Raw genomic sequence first — 17851 nt, 5'->3', positions numbered from 1 at the left:
GGATACAGGACTCTGTGGGGATTCTCAACACTGTCAGCTCTGACAGCTTGGACACTTTATAACAGTAGTTCCTGTCAGATTTTTCTCCATGGCTTTTTCATCTTTTCCTATGCTGATTCTTTGTTTAAACTGTTTCTTTTATGCCTATTCTCTCATTTCTTTTAAAAAAAATTCATGAAAATCAAGCTAGAGGAAAAGAGTAAACAACTATTATTAGAAGTGTGTGAAAAACTTCTATGGACATCTCAGGTAAGGCAGAGGAATAGCTTTTTTCTTCTATTTAATAATGTCTCAATAATACACATTTCTATTCATTTTAGTGGTAAGATATTTATGGGTAGAAAAAATATTGCTAAGTTCTAAATGTTCATTTCTCGATTTGTTAATCTTTCTAAACAAATATATTGAAAAACTTTGGAAAGTTTATAAAAATTATGAAAGGTTGAATTTAGTTTAAAAACTATCGAAGATTTTAAATGATCTTTTTCAAAGTGTATAGTGATGTTTATTCAGAATTTTATTCTTGATAACATTTTGAGGTTTAAAGCACACAGGGTGAATACTATTCAAGAAATAATGCCTCTGTTTGCAAAGAGAGGTAAGCTCTTTTGAGAAGGATGTATCAATGGCAGAAAGAGGGTGGAGAAAATTTTATCAAAAAGGTTCCCTTCTGAGGGAGAGAAGGAACTCAGATATGACATAGCATTTTAAATAATTTAAAATTAATTTGATATTAAAGCCAATTAAAAAAACCCTTGCTTCTCTTTTGGCTTTTTGCTATATCGTCTAATCTTAATCTTCATAGGTTTTTATTTACTTTTTCATCTGCCCTAAAATAAATGGTATATGAATAGAGTAACTTTTATGTTTGTTGGAGGCTGTATCAGATTGAGATTTAGCAAAGTTATGACAAATTCTAATTAAAAGATTATGTTTGGGTGATCAATTACATAATTGAGGGATTATGGGATATGGACCAGCCTTTCTGGGTTAGATCCTACTACCTCTTACCTGCCATCTTACTAAGGGTGAGGAAATAGAAAATGTGGAAATTGTTCCTCATTTTCTTCATCTGTTAAATAATGATAATAATAATAATCTGCAACTGGAACAGTTATTGTCAGAAGTCAGTGATATAATATGTTTCTTTATTACCTTTATAGACATTCCTCATGAATATGTTATAAAAATTGTTAAGGATTAGAATTTACATAGGATTGAATAGTAATTTCCTGATATGTTGATCATTAATTTTTATTAGTGGAACACAATATAATCAGTGATTTTTATTATTGCAACACATGCATTCTTGAGAGTCAATATCACCTACCAAGAAGAAAAATTTTGGTCTCCAGGTGTAAAAAATCTTATCCTCTTTATGTAGGAAGCACAAATATACATATGATATGTAAACAGATGCACAGTATACTCTTGGCATTAAAATTTGATGAGATTATATTAATAAAAAATGCCTTGAGTCATCTTGTGGGAAGAGTGATAATGAAAAAAAGTTGAGAACCAACTAGCGTAACACAAGACAAAGTAAAGAAATAGTAAGCTTTTAGAACTGGACATATAAAAGGCAAAATTTCTATTTTTATTAATTATTCAACACAAACACTAGTGAATAAAATGAGTCTCCAGAGTTCTGCACACGTTGCAAACAGAAGTGGACTGACTTCTGTTTGTGGACCACTTCTTGAAGTGGTCCAAGCAAAGGACCAATATACTTGCTTCGAGTCCTTCCCTGTACTGCAGTCTACTGTATGTGCATGTGTCACCTGGCAGTTTTGGTTTCATTCCATGAATATTGGGGCACAGAAATTTGGTGTCATTTAAGAAATGGTTGATTCTATAGCTACTGCTCTTCCTGTGAATAATAAAACCCTTTTATCTTTGACACAGATGTCTCATGTTTTCTACTAGCATCCATGATTCTGGGACTGACAAACTCATTAGCTTATATGTAGAGTAAAATCTCAGAACTTTTAATTCTTATCAACTGTAAGACTTTAATTGTAGAAACGTGCTTTCAAATTGCTTATAGTGTGAAAAATTGAGTAGATTTTCTTTCTTACATGTAAGCAATTTACTTTGTCAATACAGATCTTAGCATGATGTTGTTTTCCACTGTTTTAGGTACAAGGGGAATTGAACATTGCCTATTTGTATCACAGACCAATATTTTCAATATTTTAATTTCCTCATATTTAAAAGAATTTTTTGAACCAGTCTATTAGTTCTATGTGGGTTATTTTTGCCATTAACATTGCTTAAAATTATTGTAAAGAATTGTTTTATTGTTTTACTATACATTATCCAGATATAACATCATGCTTTTCAATATATCGATGGTTTTTCCAACTCATTGTGTATTTTATCACATAGATGATTAATCTAGCAAGCTGAAATAATGATTTGAATAGTCTAATAATAATTTCTCTTATATATGATTCAAATTGTTCACGAGGATTGGAAATATTTTTCCCTCTCCTCCACCCTAGGGAGAATTATACTTCAAGTTTACTGTCCCATCAGCTTTCTCTAGCTGCCTAATTGATAATCACCAAACTTAGATTACTTCTGTCAAGAAAAATTTTGGTTTATTGCTATAGGATTTTCTGCTGCAATGATCCCACTTGTCTACACTTGTGTCATATTCTGTAATAGTTATTCCCATGACAGGGTTCATAGGGGCTTTTCTATTAAGTTGAATTCAGAAGTCAAGTTTCCCCTAAGGATTACTGAATGCCAAGCTGACAAAATACCAGAGAGATTTTCTCTTTTTTTTTGTCATGGTCTTTTCACTCTGCTTCTGTTTGCCTTTGTTTTTTAAACTCAGCAGGAAAAAAAAAAAATGTGATTTGAAATTGATATATAACTTCTAGCTGCACAAGTTATTTTTGTTTGTTTGTTTAACTAATGGGACTTTTTAGATTAAATAGGAGAATCCCAAATAGACAATGTATAGAAGAGGTAATAATAGGTGAATATCACACTTCCATTTGTTACTATTTTTCCATTTTGTTATTCTGGTATAAAACCTAACATTAAAATCCATCCTTTCAAATAAGCATACAGTTACCACTGAAAATTAATCATTGCACTTATTGATATCTGTCTATAGCACATTGCGAGGGCATGATTTTCAATGCGAGAAAGATTTTCATTCAACTAAGCTCATATATGGTATAAATCCTGCGTTTTCTCGGAAGAATGCCATTGATCTTTCATCATGATCAGGACTGCATTTTTCCACTTCAATTTCTTGGTACGATCTCACCTTGTATTTCTTTTTGCCTTCTTTACCATGGGATTTTACGCTCCTGCCAAATCCCTTACCTGTTCCACTTTTCTCTCACAACTTCTGCTTGGAGGGTATGGGGTGGGATAGGTGGAGTATGTTATAGCATAACTCTTACTTGTCTAGAAACAATGGGTGCGTGTAAAGTGCGGGAGGATGCTTTAAGCAAAAGCTCCTCGTGTGCTTAATTGTGGAAATTTCTTAATAAAATCACCACAGGGAACATCTTCAAGTGAATACATGGAAAATGTTGTTTATGGAGAGTGGTGCATAACCCCTCCCATTTTTCTCAAAAAAAAAAAAAAAAAATGGTGAAGGAAGTGAGATCCAGAGTAGAAAGTGAGACCTTTATTCTCTGGAACTCAGTAGTAGGAGGGATCAACGCATATTTTTGTATCTCTCTTTCCACAATGGAAGCCTGGGCTCATTGTTTGAAAAATAATAATAGCATTGCAGTTTGTACCTAATCGTATAGTGACTGATTCAGGAATTTTGCAGAGAAGATTAGGGTGGGTGAAAGAATGAGGGATTTTCACTGAAAATTCATCACAAATGTTTTAGAGAAGAAGAAAAAGGCAGGCAGACTTTTCAGATTCAAGATTAGTGATTTTCAGACATTTTTAAACTTGTATTAACAGTAAGAAAAAGATTTTACACCACGGTCTAGAATACACATAAAAATATCAAAGGAAACACATTAAAAACAAAAACTAAATCTGTGCCCCATTCTTGAAATTTCTTTTCTATTCACTTCAAATCCATATACTGACCAACTAAAATGGTCTCATATACTCTGGATGGTAAATATATAATTTGAAAAACCTGCTTTAGTGAGGCGTGGGAGTGGAGATAAGATGCCAGAAGAGAGTGCTATATTTTTTTTAATACTTTTTTTTTTTTTTTTTTTTTTTGCGCGGGCCTCTCACTGTTGTGGCCCCTCCCGTTGCGGAGCACAGGCTCCGGACGCGCAGGCTCAGCGGTCATGGCTCACGGGCCCAGCTGCTCCGCGGCATGTGGGATCTTCCCGGACCGGGGCACGAACCCGTGTCCCTTGCATCGGCAGGCGGACTCTCAACCACTGTGCCACCAGGGAAGCCCGAGTGTGCTATTTCAAAGATGTAGGAATTACTTTTTATTTTTTTAATGTGTAATAATGTTTATAAATTTTTAATTTCCTTATTCACACACAAATTACAATATTCTAAAAACTATTATACTTTAAAATATATTAAAATATATTGTAATATATATGTTAATATATCAAAATCAATCTATTTGCTTTTTACATGTTATAGGTCATCTTGAATTTCTTACAGCTAAGTTGCAATAATCATGTTTTACTTTATTCATTTAAATTGTTACATCCAGTATAAAATCATTTTATAAAAAGAATATTTTAGTTCATATCAAGGGATAATTTATATATTTTTAACAAACATATTTTAGAAAATTTTCCTCATGATTGAAATACAATTAGAAATAAAAACCCAACATCTTTACTTATGAAGAATTATATTGTCTTTGAACAATAAATGATTAATTTTAGTTACTTCTGCCTTTGTTTGATTTTTCTGTGTTGTTCTCCAAGAATACCAATTTAGATTTAATGTATGTTGTCACTATAAAAAAAAAAATCTCCTACCTATTCCCAGGATTTTATCCCCAGATGGAACTTCTACTTTTTGATAAATATTTTCAAAAAGTAGCAATCTGAATGAAACACTAAACATTTTCTAATCCCTCTCACAAAACCAAGTCGTAGGATAATGCATGCCTTGATTCAACATTATCCTTGGTAGAACATCATAAAAAGAAATCACTAAAAGTTTATGGAGCGCAAAAAGAGAAATGGGAAATAAGAGTGAAGTAAGTAAATAGTCAAGTTAAATAAATTTAGAGATAAAAGCTAAATTTTTCACTTATACTTAATAGACTTTGTCAGAGGAAGGCCCACTTCTGTTTACTGATAGTGTCTAGCATAATGCCTTGAATAAATAGCTACTTAATAAATACAATTAAATTGTGAGATAAATAATGCCTAATTATTATTTTCAAAATCTCATCTTACCCATTTATGAAATATCTATCTGGAATAAGCAATTAATTTGGGAAAACAATTTATGTCCTGAGCTATTGTAGTGCTAGAAAGACTAACAGGTAGTGAAGAGAAGATCAGGAAAGGGTGGAAAGGAAAGAAAAACTAAAAACCAAACACTTTTACAACACACAGCATGAATGAAAAAAATTTTTTTTCAGAATTTGTACTTTATTGCATTTCCTTATATTATGGTCTACTTTTACATGAAGATTATTTGCATCTTTCTACTGTTTTATCATCTTAGAACTTATGCTCTTTTAGGAGCATTTTGAACTTGTTGTTCAGAATGTTTTCCTCCCAACTGCCCATTAGATGGTACCACTACGTCAGATTTAATACCGGCTGACAGTAGCTGTGAGTCTTGTCCTTAAATTTTCTCCTTTGCACATAGGATTTTTGTGAAATGTAAATTAGCAAATGTAGGTGACTTAGTGCACTGTGAAGATTGTCATAAAGTAAGCACCCTGTAAATGCTAGCCACTTTTATAAAACTTATAATTAAGGTAGTTTTTTAAAGATCATAGATAAAACCTGGGGCTCTAGTCTTAGCAGTACACTCCCTAGTCCTGTGACTTTCACCAAGGTATTTAAACTTCTTGTTTCTTGGTTTCATTAGCAGTAAAATAGGGCTAATAGAACATGCCTTGCCTGCCTCGCATTCATCTGATGAAAATTCAAGTAAACTTTTTGTGATACTGTTAATTTTACCATATCAGGGTAGAATGTAGAGAAACACAAAACTGCTTTCTGAAGTCCCACGGAGCAAAGATAAAATGCAATTCTTTAAAGACATGATTGGGAGCACACACGGGAAGGCAAAGTAGTTAACTTCATTTATTAACAGATTCTGTTCAATTGCATCTTCTTGATGATTGATCTTAGTTTTCCCATCATTTCCTTGCCTTCTTCTGTATCATAATTCATTGACTGAGTGGAATTACATCTCTCTGCCTCATGGAATTTTGAATAGAAATTTTATTCAGTGTTAGTAATGCTTTCATTCCTGTATGCAATCCATATTTCAAAGAAAGGTAATTGACAGATTCTTTGGTATATTCAACAATGTCATATTTCAGTGTAAAGGAATTGAAGTCCCATGTCGTGTATGAGCTTTCTTGTAATTTTTCATATTCTTTTTATTTTAAGGTGGAAACAGTATTCTATTCAAAGATGAAAATCACTACCTATTAACTCTATGTTGGATATGTGTTCTTATTTACATATTTTAATACTTTATGAATAAAGAACATCAGTAAGTTTATGAAATCTTCATTTTCTTAGGCTGATTTTGTTAAACATACATAATTAACTATGGCAATATTCTTGAGATATTAGCAAACTTGTGGAAATTTTAATTAAGTTTTTACTGAATATCCATAGAACTTTCAATGAAAAGAGAAAATAAGATCATTTTATTATCACCAAATCTATAGTTTAATTATATTTATCCATTTAAAAGTATCACTTTTTATAGAAGTTTTAGGTTCACAGCAAATTTTAGAGGAAGGTACAGGTATTCCCCACATACACGCTGTCCCAACACATGCATAGCTTCTCCCATTATCAATGACCAGAATGGCATATTTATTACAATTGATGAACCTACATTGACACATCATAACTACTCAAAGTTCACAGTTTACCTTAGGGTTCTCTCTTTGGGTTGTACATTACTTATCAATTTTTTGAAGCCACGGTACTTTGAAAATTCAATTGAGCTTCTGTTGCTGTATTTTATATACTTCATAGTTCTAATTCTGACTTTTATAATTTGAGGATGAAGAAGCAGGCAATGCTCACAACAGTCCTCAATAATATTAAGTTCTGTTGTTCGTGACACGGACACATTGTAATTAATTTTAATTTCCATTGTAAGTTTTACTTGGTTTTAGGTTCAGCTGACAACTTGAAGCCTGTCAGAGAGACTGTATACAGTTGCAAGCCCTGAAACTGACTGAATATAAATTCTTAAAAGCTAAGAATAAAAGGTATACAATTGCCTCATCTCTCACCATTTCCGATTGCAAGAGTCACCTACAACATAATTGACTATGTTTACTGTGCTTAATGCCTCAAACTATAATCTTAGGAAGTCTCAGTGCTGTAGATGTAAATGAGATTCCTTTAAAAAATATATTTAATATACTTAAAAAGTTTAATACTGAATACATTTTTTGGTATTTTGAGTTAGTTTGTTAATTGTCAGTGGAAATGGTAGAAAAGAAAATTAGTAAAATTATCTTAGCAGGGCAGGCAAGTGAGTGCTTATAATTTGAGTAGTAGGAATTTGGACAGGAGTGATACCAAAGTTGTCCAAAGATAAGAACCACCTTCACCTTCACAGGTAAAGGTGTGCTATTTCATTTAATAATAATTAATTATCTTATTAATAATAACAATAATAAGCTCATTATATGTCAATAAAAATTAATATATTTATGAAAATTAGCTATATTTTCCCAAATATTTTCAGTGAGAAGTGGATATCATTGTTCCTTTTTACAAGTAACGTTTAATGTCTGACTTTTTAGGAGACAGCTGCATCCTTACCTCTGGTTCTGCATTCAAACTATCATGATATTAGACATCATATACCATTTTTCTCAGGATACATTTCTGGAATATGGTGGAAGTTATGATAATATTGCTTTAACTTGAAAATGTTCCATAATGTATAAAATAAATTCAAAATGTATTTTGAAATTTTAAAAAGTTACATAGTTTCTAGAAAGTCTACGTACATTCATGAGAGAAACTGAGTGAAAAAGGCATACATGTATATCTTGCTATTACAATAGTTTTGATCTTGATGACCCCATGAAAGGATCTCAAGGATAGCTAAAAGACCACACAGACAAGACTTTTATAACCAAAGTATAGTAATAATCATGTTTTAGAGTATATTTTCCAAATCACAAGTTTAAATGTTTTATCAATCACACAAATTGATCAAATTACATTTTAAAACCTTTGGAAACTCAAAATAAATGCTAATATTGAATTATGGGAGGAATCAAATTGAGTAGAACACAAAAAAGACTTGGTATGATTACGATGAGTATATTTATGTCACCTTCTGTAGAAGCCCCCTACTTCTGTAGAAGTTGACATATTTTCTTCTCTATCAAAAAATCCCATTTCTGCTTCCCTGGTGGCGCAGTGGTTGAGAGTCCGCCTGCCGATGCAGGGCACGCGGGTTTGTGCCCCGGTCCGGGAAGATCCCACATGCCGCGGAGCGGCTGGGCCCGTGAGCCATGGCCGCTGAGCCTGCGCATCCGGAGCCTGTGCTCTGTGGCGGGAGAGGCCACAACAGTGAAAGGTCCGCGTACCGCAAAAAGAAAAAAAAATCCCATTTCTGAGGGGATATGGGGATATATGTATACATATAGCTGATTCACTTTGTTGTACAGCAGAAACTAACACAACGTTGTAAACCAGTTATACTCCAATAAAGATATAAAAAGAAATCCCATCTCTATAATGTGTAGAATCTGATGAAAGAATAGATCACTTTATTATGATATACTGACTTTAAAAAATATTATTGATGACTTCACAGCATTTTAAATTTTATTGTGTGTTATTTAAATAGGAAATATTTTATTACTCAAAAATGACATGGCATGTATCACCTCTCAAATAGCATAGACCTCCATGATCATGGTGGCAAAGGAGAATGCCAGACACACATTTTATGTGTATTAAAGTTATCGCTGTCAGCAAAGAAACTTCATTCCTCCAAAAATCTTTCTTTATATACTAATGATCTGAGAAAAAAATAAATTATTGGGAAATATACACAAGGGGGAGTTTTTATTTCCTACTGAGCCTATCACTTCTTTTTTTGATATTCATAACAGATTAAGGCATGATTCATGAATAAGAGAAAATAATGTCCCTATTCGAAATTTGAGCCTTTCTCAGGAGTCAAATACTCCTTTGGAATTTACAAACATGAGATATTATAATATGAAACATGAAAAATGTATAACTCTAAGATATGGCATATTCATACTCATTGTTTATTCAGAAAAATAACAAAATATTTTAGGCAATTAACTTTTTCATTTAGCATTTAAAATTAAATGCCAGAGACAGTTAATATGCCCAGTGCCCTCAAATCCTTGTTTTTCATATAATATTAAATATTGACTTTTTAATGCAGTGACATAGTGAGTGCAGGTGTGTATGTATGCGGGTAGGTTGGGAGCGAAGTGGAGAGAGCCCCACAGCTCATGGGTGTTTGGTCCATGGGTGTTTGGTCCATGGGTGTTTGGTAAGAGTGAGAGTACCCACATAGTGATCTTGGCTCCAAAAGCTTTTGCCTATATCACATTTAGGATGCAGAAGTCTCTTTTGAATTTGCCAATAATCAAATTGATTATGTGCTAATAAGGTCAATTTGGTTTTGACCTTTTAGTTCCTGCTGCCTCTCCAGCAGTGTTTTAGAAATCCAGGCCAGAACCATGATACACAGATTAAAAAAAAAAGATGTATTTTTAAAAGCATCTTTAGGTTTACCACAAAACTCAGTAAATTGAGCAGAATGGAGAAAGTTCCCATATAGTTCAATCTTCACCCACCCCTGATTCTTCTATTATTAACATCTTGCATTAGTGTGGTGTATTTGTTATAATTGATGAGCCAATATTAACATAATATTATTAACTAAAGTTCATACATTGAGGTTCACTCGTGTTGTACATTCTATAAGTTTTTAAAAAATGTATAATGATATGTGTCCACCATTACAGTATCATACAAGATAGTTTCATGCCCTAAATGTCCTCTGTGCCTCATCTAGTCATCCTCCTTTCCTTCCTTGAACCCCTGGCAACCACTGATCTTTTTACTGGCTCCATAATTTTGCCTGTGTCATAGAGTTGGAAAACATAGTATGCAGCCTTTTCAGATTATCTACTGTCACTTCATAATTTGCATTATAGATGGCTTTATGTTCTTTCCTGGTTTAATAGCTTATTTTTTATCCCTGAATAATATTCCACTGTATGGATGTGCCACATCTGTTTATCCACTTACCTATTGAAAGACATCTTGGCTGATTCCAGGTTTTGGCAATTATGAATAAAGCTGCTATAAATAGCATGCTGGGTTTTATGTGAACATGTTTTCAGTTCATTTGGGTAGACACTAAGGAGCATGACTGGCCTGTCATTTACCAAATCTTCTAAACAGTTGCAATATTTTGATAGTGCATCTTGTAAGAATTCTTACAGTTGGTCTGGGAAAATCAAGGAAGAAGATTGTGCTGTGTAGCATATTTAGTATCTATCCTTACATACCTTGCTGTCCCATCCTTTTCTGGTATACCAAAACTTTGAGAATTATACATGCATAAAAATAACATCAATAATATACAATATTTTATTAAGATTTACCATATTAACTTCATGCATGCTCAATTATTGTATAGCAGCCCCAAAGTTGAATTTTTCTGGTAAACCAGGAATCTGAGAGTGTGTATTAAACTTTTCAGATTTTTTAGTATTGTCTTCATTTTCTGATTCTTACAAATCACTTTCAGACATATTCTGCCTTTGTTATCTTCAATTCTCACACTGGTCTTTTTTCTTTTTTTCAATGCAGATGTCCTTTGGTTTAGAATAACAAAGTTCTGGATTGCCCAAGAAGCTCCTCTATTTTCCCTTTTACTCAATATATTGTATGAATCTCATAAACCAACAAGACTCTCTCAAACTGCTGTCAGATAAGCTCTTCTGTCCCTTCTCTGATTCACTTAGAGACAAGTTTGTTTAAGCCCTAATAGGCACCAATGGTGACCCACAGAGGAAAAGTACATTTCTCTCTCCATTAATACTGAAGTTCTTTCCATATGCTACAAGCACTGCTTCCTGATCTTCCTCAAGGTTTTGTGTATTTTATTCACCTCATGTCCCTAACACAGTGGGCCTCTAGTTGGTGGCTGGGAAAGGGGGTAGGCCTTGCAATGTTTCTGGCACTGTAGGGGCAGGAGATGGCGCATCCCCAATCCTCTGTGGAGTGATGTTGTGGGGGAGTGGAACACATTTGAACTTGCCACGCTCTGAAAGGCAATGTGTAAATATTTCCCCAAACCAAAGAAACGCTGAAAGGGTGGAGAAGTTCCAATTAGAAAGATCGAGATTAATGTTGGACATTGCTCTCAAAGTCTAGCTAACTGTTCCCTTGCACCACCCAAAGCAGACTTCAATTCAAAGACATTGGAACTGTGGGCTATGAATGCACACTAAAGATTGCTCCTCTCACAACCTCAGGGCCTAATTTCTATGCCTAAAGAATAATTATCAAGGCCCAGTTACAGGTTTTATCAAATTTTATCTTGCAATAGTCTTTTCAATCAAAAAGATTTATTGCTCCCCATTTACCACTTATTTTGCTTTGCATTATGATCTCAAATTATCCTCTTTTTTCCCTAAAAATGTTCACACTTTCTGTGTCATTTGTAAGGTATTTTCTCATAATCTCCACATATTTTATTTTACAAATGCCTCACAATCTTTGTATATTTAAGAGTGCTTATTTATATTTACTGTCATAATATTTGGGGTTTCATTTCAATGATCTTGGATTGTTCTGGGCATTCATTATTCTCTTTCCTTTTGATTCCCTTGTTTCATTAAGACCATGATTGAGAATCTTGAAATTCAGATTGTTACTTCTTTTCACAAAACAAAAATAATGCACAGGTTTTAAACCCATTTGTTTACAGTCATCTTTCCTTACAATTTTTTTTTTTCCTTGAGTGACTAAATATCCCCCAAATCAATGGGAGACTCATTCTGTCTGGTTCAATAAAAGTGAATAATTGGATCCCTGCTTTTGTTTCAGTGTAGGCAGTGCAACTTAGAGTTGGGGACAGAAAAGTGGTCTCATTCAATGTTTCTCTTTCATCCTTGGGACTTTCTCTTTCTGAACTTCTTCTGAGGATATAATTTGAGCTACGTAGTCCAAGTGCTGAGTGAACGTTTTACAATGGATTTCCCTTCTCTTCCTTTTTGGTATGGTTGTAAATATTTTAATAGAAACTTGGGAAGACGAAAGTTAGGAACATCAATTCTGGTAACCCCATGGTACAATGACCTGACCCACTCTTTCAATTTTATCTTCTACATTACACACAACACATGTTAAAGATATTTTAAAAAAATAAATCATATTATAAAAGTTATTTTATCTTCCTAAAAATTTTAAGTTTTTATATTCTCACAAGAGCAGAGACCTACCTTACATTTCAATATCACTCTATTATTGAAGATTTAATGAGAGGTTTTCTTTTCATACATCAAAATCTTTCATGACATAAATCTGAGAGTGATGCTTCTAAGTCTCCACGCACTCATAAAAATATACTAATTTCAAATGAACAAAGATAACATAGACTCTAAGGGCTGAGTGGAAAGGAGGAAAAATGAACAAAATTAGAAACTGTAAGAGAGAGACAATTTTGAATTCTTCTAAAATGTTTATTTTTGTAATTTCAATCTCCAGTAAAATGAGTTATGATTAACTGAATGATCTTAAAACATAGTGCTTCATAATCAATATTTGGTAAATTGCTGTAGAAGTGCAAGCACACTTTTTCCAAACATCTAAAGATACATTATTTATAAGTAATTTGAAAATTCAGGCATGTTTTAAACATCTTAACTTGAGAAATAAAAACAATAATTTATATTCTTGCTTTTTATGATTATTACCATTATCTGAATCTGATAAAATTCTGTCTTCTGTCTGCTTTTTAAGAAATAGCTTGGATAAAAGAAAACATACGAAGTGCAATTTTAGAAAATCACAAGTAGTGCAGTGCAATGGATAAGGACACATCTTTACAGCCATAGTATCGGGGTTTATAGTTGACTTTTGTCACTTATTACCTGTGAGACTTTAGGTTACTTAATACTGCATTCCTCAATTTTCTCATCTACAGAATAATTAACAATAACTACCACATAGGCACAACCTTATGAGGATTAAATGTGTCAATCCATGTAAAGCCCTTTATACCACGTCTGGCAGAAAGTAAGAACTAGACAAATTTTCCTTCTTATCAATGGACACACATTTTTAAAAAGCCCAACATGAAACTGGAGAAATTGTATTTTATATTTGTTCTACGTAATGTGGAATTGGTTTATGTCACATTGGTACAGCCAGTGCAAATTCAAATTCAGAGTGTGTAACCTATAGAATCGGGGGGGGGAAAAAAAAACCCTCTACACACATCCCATCCCAAAGTCTTGTTACCTGAGTTGCCACCCGTACAAGATAAAGTTGAATTTTATTTTATCTTCATATTTTATCTTTTGTCTAAAGGAAAAAAGGTTTTTATAATTTTGTAATGAGTTGAGTATGGGGAGGAAAAATGGGAGATGGATATATTAAAGGAAATCTGGATGTCTGAAATATCTGATTTCCAACGCGTCTCATTAGCTCATGTAGAGAAAGAAGGCGCCATCTGAACTAGTATTTTGAAAAAGCACAGTTGTAAGAACATTACCTTGAAACAATTTTATTTTTGCCCTTGAGTACCTTTTAAAATTTAATCAGTGGGTACCAGATTTCCCCTGCTGCTGGATGAAATCTTAGGAGCACCTCATGAATTTTCCTGTCACTGTTAACCCAAAACAAAACAAAACAATAACAAACAAACAAAATACTACAGGTACTTTGAAAACAATTATAATATTAAAATATTAAGAATTGTGATTTAAAATGGACTCTCCTCTCCTTACCCAAAACAGGCATGTTGTAGAGAAGAAGCTTGCTGTCAGGGAAGGTTATATGGTTGGCTTTTCTCTTTTCCTTACCTAGGGTAGCTATTCTTGTTGACCTAGGTTTCTGACCGTTTCTGGCTTGGCACATAAGAAGGAGGACAGCCAGCTGAAGCAACAAATATCTCACCTGGCTGTCATGACTGACCAGAGGCTGAGCTTTCATCAGTCCTCCCTGGATCTGGAGAATATTTCAATTTGTCTATCCTGGACACTTTCCTGCTTCACTAGCTATTACAATACTGTTAATATTTAACCTACCATATCCTTGATGAAGATGAATACATCTCTGTTTTGCTGGCCACTCATTTCTTCCCCAACTCCTAGGAATCCAGACATACCTCTGTTTCTGCTATAATTTGTTCACACTTAAGAAAGTTCTCTTGGAGAGGTCCTAAATCAATAACACAATTAATTTGTGTATATGTATTGGGTCCATGGGAAAACCTCATGCAGCTTCGCTCTGACTGAAAATGCAGGTATTTCTACACTATTTTGTTCATCTCTTACCATTTTTATTATTTATAACTTAGTTACCGATTCACTTTGTCCCATAAACTTCATTGTACATGTATTGAGCCTTCAAGTGATCTCTTTAAGAAGCTTCTCTTTTGTGTGAGGATGTATCTTGCTGGTGGGGAAGCGTAAGATTTTATAGCATCATTCTATCTGAAAAAAATCCTCTTCAAAAATCCTCTCCATGTCCCTCATTTTTTGTACTATGGAAATAATTCAACTTTTTCATAAAAATATGAATAGTTGCACTCTGTTGTTCCTGCAGTAAGCTATCCTATTGGCCACTTAAGTCAGCCCTGTTCATTGTGGGAAGGGAATACCAAGGGCCTGAATACCGGGCATCACTGAGAGCCATCTCAGAAGCTGGCTACAGCCGCATGGCCTCTAACCGCCAAACATTCATGGGCGTTGCTTATGCAATATGCACTCATCCCCTCCCCAAGCCCTGAAAAGTGTCATCCCGTTAACATTCTAGAATGTTATCATCCAAATTAAGTTTCAGGTGTAGCTCCTCAATCTGAAGACCTGTGAATTAAAGAGACAACTTTTCTGTCTCCCCCAATACACATCCACGCGATATATCAAAGGAAACATCCGAGGATACCACTATAGACATTCCTTTTCAAAAGTGGGTGAGTGGCAGGAAGTACATGGGAATCAATATCCCTTAGCATTTTTAAAATCCTGCAGGGCAAATGTTGAAATTTCCTTGTTGGAGACATCATGAACTGATTCTCCATGGTTCTCGGTCATGGCTTCTGGATTTCAGAATTCTTGACTTCACCCTGAGTCATCCTTCCTACTCTAGTAGACTAACCCATGTTTTGCACCTGACTAACCTTCTCAGCCTACTTTCTCTCTGTAAATGTTTGAATTTCCAAAGACCTCTTTCAAGTTTCTATTCTGTCTTTTTCGGTCAAAGCTGGCACACTTCCTGCCAATAGAATTCCCTGAAAGATTTGCCCATTTACTTCTATTGAATTGTCTGTCTTTTTCATATTGATTTGTGGCACTTTTTTTTAATACATTCTGAGTACAAGTCTTGTATTAGTTTTACATGTTACAAATATCTTCTTCCACTATGTGGCTTGCCTCTTTAATGTTTTGAGATATATATATATAGATATATATATATATATATATATAATTTAAAGATATATAATATTGAGCTATATAATATTTTGAGATATATAAATTTAAATTATTGTGATACAATATAACAATCTTCTTTGTTAGTTCTTTTTAAATTTAAGAATCTTTAATCAAAGATCAGGTTAATATTCTCCTATATAGTCTTCTAGAGACACTTTTTACTTAATTTGGGATCTAAAATCCTCTTACAATGGATTAGAGGTCATTAGTCTCTTTTTTCACATATACTCTCAAACTCCATAGACACATGCCATGATCTTTCACGATTTCTTTCAGCAAGCTATTCTCAGCAGTGAAAGCAGTGGGAAGGTAGCCCTGAGGATTCTGCAGTTCAGCAAGTGTCCAGTAGAGGGAGGTGAGATTCCACTACCTCTATTCTTTGTGAATTACACTTTTGAGGCCCCCGTGTGCGTGGGAGTAGCCATTCCAAGTTCGTCCCCCGCAAAGGCTTACAATGATGACGTCAGTGACTCTCAGTTTTGACTCCTTTCCTCCCTGCCCAGTCACCCTTCCATGAAGCTTGGTGGTGAGAACTGGAGAGCTAGAGTTGTGGAAGTAGTGGCTCTAGAAGGAATAAATTCTATTGTCGCTTTACTTGTTCCTGAGGGTCTTCTTAGAACTGGCTTTATTCACATCATCTCTTCCTGTCAGCTGTGGTTCCTAATTTCCACTGCAGAAGCTCTGCTCAGACTGTGGTTTACATGAGTGAAAATGCAGTTACATGAGTAAAAGAGGTTCCCTTACCCATAAACTTATTTATCTGTTGAATATTAAATCTCAATACTATTGATGAGACATATTGAATTCTGAAATATTCTTTTACAGTATTTATATCAAAGAATGAGAAAGCAAAAACCGCATTTGCAGGAATAGAACGCATTAAAATTTTAAAGACACATGATCCAAACCGTAAAATAATCTGATTTTCTTTTCTTTTCTTTTCTTTTTTACATCTCTATTGGAGTATAAATGCTTTACAATGTTGTGTTAGTTTCTGCTCTACAACAAAGTGAATCAGCTATATGTATACATATATCCCCATATCCCCTCCCTCTTGAGCCTCCCTCCCACCCTCCCTATCCCATCCCTCTAGGTCGTCACAAACCACAGAGCTGATCTCCCTGTGCTATGCAGCTGCTTCCCACTAGCCATCCATTTGACATTTGGTAGTGTATATATGTCATTGTTACTCTCTCACTTCATCTCAGCTTCCCTTTCCCCCCTCCATGCCCTCAAGTCCATTGTCTACGTCTGCATCTTTATTCCTGCCCTACCACTAGGTTCATCAGTACAGCTTTTTAAATTCCACATAGATGTGTTAGCATATGGCATTAGCGTTTCTCTTTCTGACTTACTTCACTCTGTATGACAGTCTCTAGATCCACCCACCCAACTACAAATAACTCAATTTCGTTCCGTTTTATGGCTGAGTAATTTTCCATTGTATATATGTGCCACATCTTTATCCATTCATCTGTCGATGGACACTTAGGTTGCTTCCATGTCCTGGCTATTCCAAATAGTGCTGCAATGAACACTGTGGTACATGTCTCTTTTTGAATTATAGTTTTCTCAGGGTATATACCCTGCAGTGGGATTGCTGGGTCATATGGTAGCTCTATTTTTAGTTGTTTTTTTTTTTTTTTTTTTTTGCGGTACGCGGGCCTCTCACTGTTGTGGCCTCTCCCGTTGTGGAGCACAGGCTCCGGACGCGCAGGCTCAGCGGCCATGGCTCACGGGCCCAGCCGCTCCGCGGCATGTGGGATCTTCCCGGATCAGGGCACGAACCCGTGTCCCCTGCATCTCAACCACTGCGCCACCAGGGAAGCCCCTATTTTTAGTTTTTTAAGAAACCTCCATACTGTTCTCCATAGTGGCTGTATCAATTTACATTCCCACCAACAGTGCAGGAGGGTTCCCTTTTCTCCACACCCTCTCCAGCATTTATTATTTGTAGATTTTTTGATAATGGCCATTCTGACCTGTGTG

Source organism: Pseudorca crassidens, chromosome 4 (assembly GCF_039906515.1).
Source record: "Pseudorca crassidens isolate mPseCra1 chromosome 4, mPseCra1.hap1, whole genome shotgun sequence".
Taxonomy (NCBI): domain Eukaryota; kingdom Metazoa; phylum Chordata; class Mammalia; order Artiodactyla; family Delphinidae; genus Pseudorca; species Pseudorca crassidens.
The sequence above is the reverse complement of the archived record's forward strand: the minus strand, read 5'-3'. Positions refer to the sequence as shown.